This window comes from Camelus ferus, chromosome 19, assembly GCF_009834535.1.
Source record: "Camelus ferus isolate YT-003-E chromosome 19, BCGSAC_Cfer_1.0, whole genome shotgun sequence".
Taxonomy (NCBI): domain Eukaryota; kingdom Metazoa; phylum Chordata; class Mammalia; order Artiodactyla; family Camelidae; genus Camelus; species Camelus ferus.
Window position 1 is genome coordinate 31,813,083 of NC_045714.1, and position 11,121 is coordinate 31,824,203.

Genomic DNA, 11,121 nt, shown 5'->3' on the forward strand with positions numbered 1-11,121 from the left:
TCCTGTTAACTTAAATTTCGACACAAGTGATTTGCTCCCTTGTATTTTAGGTTTGGATCATGTGCTCTTGGGGTAGAAAGCTGAGTATGTGTATTAGAAATACTACATCATTTGGTGTTCATGAGTGGAAATTCATTCACATCTAATCCCTTAGTGGGTTTGTATAGTTTGAGAAATGGATTTGAAATGTTTTAGAAGTAAGAGAGCATACGATTCAGATCACATGAGTGTATGCTGGAGGTAAGGAGGGAGAGGTCATGAATCAGAGCAGACTTGCTGCAGCCCTCCAGCCCTCTCAGAAGTGGCTGGGTGTTGGGAGTTGTGAAGCTGGTTTGGGGCACGGCCTCCGTAAACTCGGAGGCCAGGTGTGTTCCAAGGACGAAGGAGCCACCCCAGCAATGGAAAGGGTTTTTCCTTGTCAGAGGCTTTGCATCCTTGTAGGAGATAAAAGTTTATTGATTTTAAAGGAAAATGACATGAAAATGAAATATTTGTTTAAATAATGAAGGAAGTAATATTAGTACAGGAGTAATAAAAGGAGGAGTACAGAATTAATTTGTCTAATCCTCTAATAAATGACCTCTACCTGTTTTCCTTAAACAGAGATGAAGATGGGATGGGTGAAATTCTGAAACTGACTTAGAAGGCCAAACAATATAATTCCACAGGAAGAAAACAAAGCCTCATGAAAGTTCCGTGGCATCTCTTATTTTTCTTTGGTGGGGGGTGGGTCGCTGGCGGCAGGGGGAGCATTTTCTTTGATTAGATTGCCAAAGATCTATGTGCATCTATAGATATTTTTTTAAACTAGGCATAGTAGTATGGAGCAATCTTTTTTTATTAATTACTGCTCTTAAATTTACTTTTCAAAATTCTACCTAATTTTGATTAAGTTGTACCTTCTATTGCTTCTTGAGTTGTCTACCTCAATATTAAATACAATTCTGGTTCTATAACAATGGAACAATAGAACTGACCTTGGAGAAATGTTTTTAAATGTGAGAAAGAGAGGGAGAGTGAGCAGGTGAGATTCCAGGGTCCCTGTGTCCCCTTTCCTCCCTTGAGGCAGAGTTGGGGGGTCCCCAGACAAGCCTCCTGGTAAGTAGGAGCCACACCAGTGGAACCATCGCCACGCGTGTGTGGGGTTGGAGGGGGTTGCATGGCTCTGGCGCAGGGGATGTGGGGAGAGCCTGAGGGTGCTGGCTGGTGAGGGGACAGCAAGGTCCTGGGGGTAGCAGCAGCCTGGCCTTAGAAGGTGGGGAGTGATGGAGGGGACCTTGTCAACAAGCCACAATATACGAATGCTAGTCCCTCCCCAAAGGCCAAGTGGAGCACATGTGCAGGTGGATCTAGGATAAATTCCTAGAAATGGAATTCTTGGGCATAAGCCACGTGGATCCTGTGGTTGTGTTTAAAAAGTTCCTGCCTATTAGAAATCGAAAATAATGTCACTACAAATAAAGTTATGTGTCATAGATTTGCTTTAAAATAATCTAATCCAGCCAAAAATTAAGTGACTGATGGGGAGGTGGTGACATGAAACAAGAATGGCAGAATGTTAGTTGTTAAAGTTGACGGGTGGCTACTGTGTTCATTTGCTAGGGCTGCCCTAACAAAATGCCATACACTGGGGGCTTAAACAACAGGAGTGTGTTTTCTCACAGTTCTGGAGGCTAGAAGTCCAAGATCACAGTTTGGTTTGGTTTATCTGCCTGCCTGTCTGTCTGTCTGTCTATCTAATTCTCAGAGGGAAACTCCCACTTCCAGCAATATGGCAGATTAGATACTCTGAAACAGCTTCTCACCACAAAACAAAAACATGCTTAGAATAATAGACAAATTCTCCAGAAACCAAGAAAAACCAAAGTCGAAGCTGTGGTTACCCAGAAGAGTCTGCTATTCCAGAAAACTGCAGAGTAGATTTCAGAGACCCTGTGGATGCAGAGATGATAATGTCTTTGGCCCCTGCAAGGTGGGGGCGGGGACTGAGACCCTACAAATGGCTACAGTTTGAGTGAAAGTGTGATCTAGAAAGTAAGTGACTCCCAGCAAATCACTCTCAGTCTGTCTCAGGCCTCTGCTCAGGGTTAAGGGGGAGAAGAGTCTTCCCAAAATTTCAGATCACAGGTCTGTCCTTACACAATTTCCAGGCTTGAATTTATACTACCACATGATCAGAAAAAAACCTAGACTGAAATGATTTTCAAAATACTTCCTGGTTGGTTATACCCTGGGGACACCTTGCAGAAGCAAATGCAAATTCTATTTGGAAGAAGTCCCTCTCATCCTTCAGATTAAGGTAAGGCAAATATTAATATGCAAAAATTTGCCAAACATACAGTCAACCCACAATGAGTGAGTGAGCAGAAACGTCAAATAGCTTATTTGGCCTCCCAAGGACTCCCAACAGCAGACTTACTCTCCTGCTTAGACCTGGAGCAGGTAGAGCTGCGGAGGTAGAGATGGCAGAGCAGGACACCGACTTGGGACTGCCGGGGCAGGGTTTGCCTCATTTGCTTTGTGGGAGGAGGTGTGTCACATGAAATGGACTTTCATAGGTGAGACCAAGAGGCTGATTGTTCAATGGCTATGACCCATTAGGTCACCGACTCTCTCCATGACCTCTTTCCCAGTTCCCTGGGATTGAACTGGTCCATTTGTATCCTCCTTTTTGTCTTCACCACCTGGGATACTTCATCTCAGTTATTTTTCATGTATTTCCTCTCTTGGACCATGAGACATTTGAGCCCACAGAAAACACATCTACCCTGTGACTTTAGCGCCAAGCACTAATCCAGAAATAAGGCATACGTGTAATATTTATTGAATGGGTAGGTATTTAGTAGAGGAGAGAGGAGATTGTTGCTTTATGTTTATTAAGTGTTTTATTCTTTACAGCCACCCAGTGAGATGGGTACCATTACTACTCCCACTGTCCCAAGAGGAGACTCTGGTCCATCAAGAGAGAACTAACAAAGTCCTTACCAGCAGCACTGGCAAGAGTGATGGGGAGGAAGGGAGGTTCCGATCTGGAAGATACGGAGCATTAGAGCCTGCAGGACTCAGTGTGGTTGCATGGTGTGAGGGCAGGGGAGATGTTGGTCGTGAGTCCTAGGTTTCTGTCTTGAGCAACTGGGTGGATAATCCTGCCATGTGCTGACATGAGGGCATCTAGCAATTTCTCCTTTGGGCCTGTCTGGACTGAAGTGTCTGGGCACACCCAACGGGAAAGTCCCTTGAGCAGCTGGATATATTGGTCTGGAACTGAGCAGGATGTCAGGTAGAGAATTCAGAGTTATCCCTGTGTAGATCTGCCTGCCACTGTTTCCTGTTTCCCGGCTACACACACACACACACACACGCGCGCGCGCACACACACACGAGCCAGGAAAGTTCCTTTACACTTTGTTACACAGTCAGAAATCCCATCAGCAGTTTATTAAAGTCACAGGCCTATTTTAAAAATGCAAGAACTCCAGGGCAAGGTTTCCATAGTGTAGAGTCTACAATGGAATTCTGGAGCCAAAGGTACAATGTAAGAGGAGTTATACAAAAAGACGGTTCTCCAGGTAAAAGGTTGGGGAGACGTTCCCACCCCACACCTTTGGGAATTCTGACCAACAGCATATCAGCAGCTCTGGGGAATCAGTAATAGAGAAATAGGTTTCACTTTAAAAAGTCACTTGTCTATACACTCGTTCTGGAAAATGCTGCCGTGGTAAGATTTTGACCCAATCAGTCATTTATGTCTCAGTGTGGATTAATTTCTGGATGCAGGCGCTGAGGGAGTGGCTGTTCTGACCGACTAGGAGGACAGGCAGATAATTTTGGAGCACAGGACACTTGGGTCTTAGCCTGCCCTCCATACAGCAAGACAGCATGGGGGACAAGAGCCAGGGAAACAAAGGATTTAGAGGAGAGTGTGAGAGGCTGCCAAGGAGAAGAGAAACTAATAAACAGCATTTGGCCTAGTGTGGCCCTGGACCAGGAAAGGACAAGCCTCTTGTCCTCCTCTCCTGTCTTGTCCCTGTGACTCACAGTGCGTTCAGCAGCACGCATGTGCAGTGGGCTGGCCGGGGACCCTCCACTGCCTGTTAGAACTCACCCAACAGGTGAATGGCATCCACGTTTCTAGGGACCAACGTATAAGCAATCTTTAGCAGCACAGTATCTTGTGTCAGTAAGTGTCTCTATTTGAGGTAGCACTGAAGATCTGTCTCCGCTGACTTTGAGGTCATGGTTTGGGGAACGGACATGATGAAGATATTCCAGGCTAGGTGTTGGGAGAAGGTGGAAGTCATGGGGCGGGGAGGGGGGGGTGGGGTGGGGGTGGAGGAAGAGGAGCCCATGCTCCAGGCCTGTTTTAAGGGCTCTGCCCAAAGTGCAGGATTCGTGCACCATGGCTCAGCCCTGTCCCCACTGGAGGAATCTGCAGGCACCCACAGACCAACACCATGGAGGAGCCAGCCAAGCAGCGTGAGCTCCAAGTTCTGTGAGTAACATCTTCCCTTCTGGAGGAACTTCATTGTTGTCCCAAAAGAGTTTTGAGTCTGGACCCAATAATTCTATCAGCACATTGTTAACAGTTTGGGTGAGGATGCCTTTGGCTCAAGAGGACTCTCAAAAATATTTGCTTCTCTTGCAATTATTTCTGTTTAGGAAATGTTAGGAAATAAGGCAGCTGATGGTTGGTGATGCCAAAAATGCAGAAAGAAGCACTGCCTCCCTCTGCTGCGGTCCTTGTGCTGTGTCCTGTGGGGAAGGTCACGTGTGGACAGGGCTCACTGCTGCAGCTTCCGGGGCTGAGTCCTCAGTTTCCCCCGCGAGGTACCATTTGGGGTGTGGGCACTGCTTTACAGAATCCGAAGACACGCACAAGATATGTAGAATTTCACCAAGTCATTGCTGGCTCTTTGCCAGGCACAGAAGCCTCAGCACTGAGCATGTTGTTACCACCTCATGAGGCTTAACATCTAATGCATTGGAATCCTGGCTCCACCTGTACAAATCTCTCTCAGCCTCGAGTTATTCTCACCTTTACGTTACCCAGACCAGTCCCCTTAAACCAAACCAGCCTCTTTGTCCAGCCAGATCGCATCTGTGCCAGTGAGAGCGTAGCGGGTGCCAAGAATGAGCAGCATTTGAGCTTGATCAAAGCCCGACGCACAAAGCTTCCTCCCGTTCCACCTGCACCCCCACCCAGTTTCTGGGCAGCCTTCCCTGCACCACGTGGCCTGATCTTCCAGGCCAGCTGTGTCCCTGCTCCAGGGCACTGAGCACCTTGCAGAAGAATAGAGGCTTATCCAGAAACTTCTGGCCTCACCGCCCCACCTGTAGCACGCAGCACAGTGCTTCGTACTTCTGATTTATGAGCCCTTTGTCTTAGTCTCCTTGGGCTTTCATGACGAAACACCACAGACTGAGGTGGCATACATAACAGAAACTGATTCCTCATAGTTCTGGAGGCTGAAAGTCCAAAGACCAGGGTGCCAGCATGGTCACTTCCTGGAGAAGACTCTCTCCCTGGCTTGTAGTGGCCTCCTTCTTTCTGGGTCCTCACATGGCCTTTCCTTGGTGTGTGCCCATGGCGAGAGAATGCCCTTCCCTTCCTCTTCCTACAAGGACACTGATCCCATTGCGAGCACCTCACTCTCAAGACCTCATCTAAACCCGATTACTTCCCAAAGGTCTCATCTCCAAATACCATCACACTGAAGGTTTAACTCATGGATCTGGGGCGACATAGTCCAGTACCCAGCACCCTTCTCTTCCCCAGGACAGAATTTAACACCAACACTCGGTTCAGAGCTTGGCACTCATGAGGTCCCAAGTGATATATGGACAAATAAATAAAAATGACCTAACGTAACACCTCAAGTCTGTCCCGTGTCGGCAGAGTCGGGTCAGGCCCCCCCTGCTCCTGAATGCTGGGCTGGCCCCAGGGAGCCTGGCAGCGCAGAGTGATGCATCGGGGCTCTTTTCCAGGCTCCTTAGAAAACCCCTCCGAGTACTGGATGAACGATACATTGTGAGATACAATCTCATTCTCTTTCTTTTCTTAAAAATGTCTTTTTGATTTGTAACTTCATTACTTTGAGCAAGTTTAGAATATAGATAAGCAAAAATCTAAAAAAATAATAAAAATAAAGGCCACACATCATCCCTGAGAGGTGACACTACTTTGACTAGGCTATTTCAGACCCTTCTCTAAGCGTGCGTGTGTGTGTGCTCACACGGTGTATATTGCTTGTGATCTGCCGATTCCCACTGAGTTGTACATCTTGGGAATAATTGAATTGCTTTAGTAGCCTTTTCAGCATCATTTCAAAAGGCCACTTGGCACCTGGTCTTTGTTGCTGTAGGGAGAGGGCTGCTCACAAGGGCCTGCTGACGACCTGGGCAGGACTGGGGGAGAGGCTTTGCTGCCCCTGGGGGGTGGACCGTGTGACCGGGGCCCTGGGAGACCCCAGTGGCAGGAGTGATGGTCAGGAAGGAGTGGTGAGCTGCTCCAGCTGCCTTCTGCTGCGAGAGAGCTGCAGAGGCAGCCCGGACCCGTGGAGCCGCCCCAGGACTCTGTAACCCAGAACGAGCCCCTCTTGGGAGCAGGGAGGCTGGCGCTCTGCAGCCGTGAGGGATCTGCACTCAGAGCAGCCATGTGGCCCCGGTGTAGGAAGGTCAGGTCCTCTCTTCCTCCCCCTCCCGGCACTGGGGGTGTCAGTGCTGCTGCCTGAGGAAGAAGCAAGCTCTGGGTGGGGTGGGGACAGAGAGACAGACTGTTTCTCTTTGTCACTCTGTCTGAACCCCCGGAAAGCCTGTGTCTAGGCTGCAGGCAGTCAGAGCCATGTGGCTGGGGAATCAGTTCTGCCCGGGCTCTGGTGAAACACAGAGTGGGTGATGGGGAGACGGGGTGCTCAGGACAAACTGAAAGGTCCAGGGACAGCTTCCTGCCACCGATACGAGTCTCTGCCACTTTCAGGTCCACAGGATGCACAAAAAAAATGCAGAAACACCCACACTTGAGAGAGTGGAAGGGACAGTGGGGTCCGATATGGCAGCCGCCAGTCACGTGGCCACTGAGCGCTTGCAGTGTGGCTAGTGCGGCTGAGGAACTGAATTTTTAATTGAATTTAATTCCAATTAGGTTAAAAACTGCAGCCATATAAACTGCTTTTTTCTGTTAATCACACCTTTATTGTTTCGGTAGGCCTACATTTCACTTGAATCATTGAAAATCCAAATCTAAGAGCAAAATACACACCAGACTTGAAAGACAGTATTAAGACGATGTAAAATCACTTAGTAATATTTTTACACTTTTTGCATGTGGAAGTTACTGGGTTACATAAACAGTTTTTGCATTGTAAAGCTGGTTTTTTTTAAAATTAAAATGTATTATTAAAATTAGTTTTACCTGCTTCTTTCTATTTATTTTAATGTGACCACTAGAAAATTCAGAATTACATCTGCAGCTCAGTGCCAGCTTAGAGAAAGATGATAACGGGAACTCCTAGACAGGCGGTGGGGGCCTAGGGCACTTAGCTTACAACTGACCACGTGTGGTGGTGGTGACCGATGGCATGAGTTCCCACTGGGAGACATCAGCTTCGAGGATCCTCTAAGACCACCAAGCAGAGATCTTGAAGAGGCAACGGGCTGTGGGGTCTGCAGTTCACAGGAGAGGTGAGGCTGGAGATATGAAGCAGAGGGTTGTTGGGGGACATAGTGGGCCGGTGTCGCAGGAGGTAAAAGACTTCACCAAAGACAGTGGGTGAAAGCGGGAAAGGCGTCTATTGGGTACACTGTCACAGACAGGCAGGAGCTGCCTGCCTGAGCACCGGGGGTGCCCGGGCAGGGTCGGCCAGTGAGGGAGGGGCTGTGAGCACAGAGGGGCAGGGGAAGAGATTTCTGATTGACTGTAAGCGAGGTAAGAGAGTTAGGGTCCATGAAGAGACAGTGACTCGTAGTGGTCAGTGCAGGGTTTTCATTCTCTCATTTTGTTCTTGCATTATGATAGGTTTCAGTCCAGTATCTATTCTGGTGCTAAAACTGCTCAATCTCAGGTGGTGGAAGTCCCTGCAGATTGGCTCACACGTTTCCTCTGACTCTATTCCAGGCGTCCTTGGGGTAATAAGATGCCCCATGCTCCTCCTCCATGCCCTGCCCTAGACGTGTTAAAATCTATTTTCTGCTGGCCCAGAGTGACTCATGTGCCATTCCGCAGCCTCCTCTGGTACTGCCTGTTCCTTAGGGTGTATCCGGGCCTTTCCCCTCATTAACAGTTGTGGTCATTCGAGTCTGGTCTTCATCACCTCTTCACTTGGCATGACACCCTCAGAGTTTTACTCTGTGAGTTTACATAGCCCCAGAAGGAAAGGGGGAGAAAGCAGGACATTCTGGAGGCTCAGGTTGGCCCTTGGAAGAATCCAGTTTTGATTCAGGCACTCACTTCCCCTCTCTTCTCCAAACACTTGCTTCCCTTGGCCAGAGGGGACACCTGAGCTGAGGCAGGGTCTGGAATGGGCATTTTGACATCCGACATCCAAAGAACAAATTCGCATTATTCACTTCTGACTCTTCCTCCATTTCTGTGTGTCAGAGATAAGGTGACACTCGGGGACAGGGAGCAGGAGTGGAGTGAAGCTCTGAGCTGGAGGCGAGGCCCAGGGCAGGAGTGGGGCTCAGGTTGGGTGAGGCTCAGGGATGTGGGCCATCAGGAAGGATGGGGAAGACAAGGGAGCGTGGGGCAGGTTGAAACTCAAGGGTGGAGTGAAATTACCTATTGTCCATATTCTAGCTGGAAGTTCAGGTGAATAAGCTGAAAGGCCAGTGCTTTGCTTATTATGCTGAAGTGGTTGTGAAACCACTTTGGTCTGAGATTGCTCAGGACTCCGACTACATCCTCTGTCGTTTACGTATCAAAATACCCACATCTCCAAATGGCACCAGACATCACGGCCCCAGTTCAGTATAACTGGGGAGCCACGACAGGCCCACAGAGGGAGGGATGGCAGGCTGGGGGTCAGGCAGAGGATGTGGGGCGGTGGCCCCTGCAAGGCCAGCTGCCAGGACTGGGACGTCCCAGTGATGACTCCCCACAGGCCAGGTCACTGGTGAGAACTGAAGTAGGGACATGGACGATGCCACCAGACCATCTAGGAACTAAATGGCCCCAGACTGATAAGTGCCTTTCTCCCTCCCTCCCACTGCTCACCCAACTTTGGAGGAACGCCCAGAACTTGTCCTGGCACCACGGATCAAGTTGACTAGATTATGGAGTCAGAAGAAGCCAGTGGGGTTTTTTTTATACAACAAACGTTCATTAAATTTCAGCGTTAGCTTTGAAGGTCATCTCACTTGAAAAGGCAGTTGGTGACACATCCCATCTCATGACAAGGAAGGCGGTCCTCACCAATTCTAAGGCAGCTCAGCTTTAACACTGTTCTGATGGTCAAGCACTCAAAGTATAGATGAAATGTGTTTACTCTGTGGTACCTGGCACATAGTGGGAACTCAGTAAAGGTCTGTGTAATAAACAAATGAATGGATGAAAGGTCTTTTCTTTCTTTTTTTTTTTTTTTTTTTTTTTTTGGTAGAAGCAGGAGCTGGAGATACTCCTCTGGGTATAAGTGGCAGGAAGCTGTCCCTGGACCTTTCAGTTTGTCCTGAGCACCCCGTCTCCCCATCACCCACTCTGTGTTTCACCAGAGCCCGGGCAGAACTGATTCCCCAGCCACATGGCTCTGACTGCCTGCAGCCTAGACACAGGCTTTCCGGGGGTTCAGACAGAGTGACAAAGAGAAACAGTCTGTCTCTCTGTCCCCACCCCACCCAGAGCTTGCTTCTTCCTCAGGCAGCAGCACTGACACCCCCAGTGCCGGGAGGGGGAGGAAGAGAGGACCTGACCTTCCTACACCGGGGCCACATGGCTGCTCTGAGTGCAGATCCCTCACGGCTGCAGAGCGCCAGCCTCCCTGCTCCCAAGAGGGGCTCGTTCTGGGTTACAGAGTCCTGGGGCGGCTCCACGGGTCCGGGCTGCCTCTGCAGCTCTCTCGCAGCAGAAGGCAGCTGGAGCAGCTCACCACTCCTTCCTGACCATCACTCCTGCCACTGGGGTCTCCCAGGGCCCCGGTCACACGGTCCACCCCCCAGGGGCAGCAAAGCCTCTCCCCCAGTCCTGCCCAGGTCCTCAGCAGGCCCTTGTGAGCAGCCCTCTCCCTACAGCAACAAAGACCAGGTGCCAAGTGGCCTTTTGAAATGATGCTGAAAAGGCTACTAAAGCAATTCAATTATTCCCAAGATGTACAACTCAGTGGGAATCGGCAGATCACAAGCAATATACACCGTGTGAGCACACACACACGCACGCTTAGAGAAGGGTCTGAAATAGCCTAGTCAAAGTAGTGTCACCTCTCAGGGATGATGTGTGGCCTTTATTTTTATTATTTTTTAGATTTTTGCTTATCTATATTCTAAACTTGCTCAAAGTAATGAAGTTACAAATCAAAAAGACATTTTTAAGAAAAGAAAGAGAATGAGATTGTATCTCACAATGTATCGTTCATCCAGTGCTCGGAGGGTTTTTCTAAGGAGCCTGGAAAAGAGCCCCGATGCATCACTCTGCGCTGCCAGGCTCCCTGGGGCCAGCCCAGCATTCAGGAGCAGGGGGGGCCTGACCCGACTCTGCCGACACGGGACAGACTTGAGGTGTTATATTAGGTCATTTTTATTTATTCGTCCATATATCACTTGGGACCTCATGAGTGCCAAGCTCTGAACCGAGTGTTGGTGTTAAATTCTGTCCTGGGGAAGAGAAGGGTGCTGGGTACTGGACTATGTCGCCCCAGATCCATGTGTTAAACCTTCAGTGTGATGGTATCTGGAAATGGGACTTTTGTGTTTCCATACAAATTTAAGAATTATTTCTTCTAGTTCTGTGAGAAGTGCCATTGGTGTTTGTTAGGGATTGCCAAAATATTCTTGATGGAAGAGAAAGAAGACCCCTTCAGTTAGAGTATTGGTCCTAGACGACAGCGTTCCTGAAGCAGCAAAAGCTTAGACACGAGCGCCACCTGGAGGATCCCTTGTGTACTGGGGGAATGCTGGGAGGCAGGTAGCAGGGGC

General features: G+C 49.0%; 1 long non-coding RNA gene across 1 annotated transcript in view; it reads left to right on the forward strand.

The window, feature by feature from the left end:
• The first annotated feature begins 106 nt into the window (after nucleotides 1-106).
• LOC116657963 overlaps nucleotides 107-11,121 on the forward strand; it is an 18,942-nt gene continuing 7,927 nt past the window's right edge. Inside the window, exons 1-2 of the long non-coding RNA XR_004313150.1 lie at nucleotides 107-116; nucleotides 6,830-6,832. This is a non-coding gene — a long non-coding RNA (uncharacterized LOC116657963). The remainder of the gene's footprint in view (nucleotides 117-6,829; nucleotides 6,833-11,121) is intronic.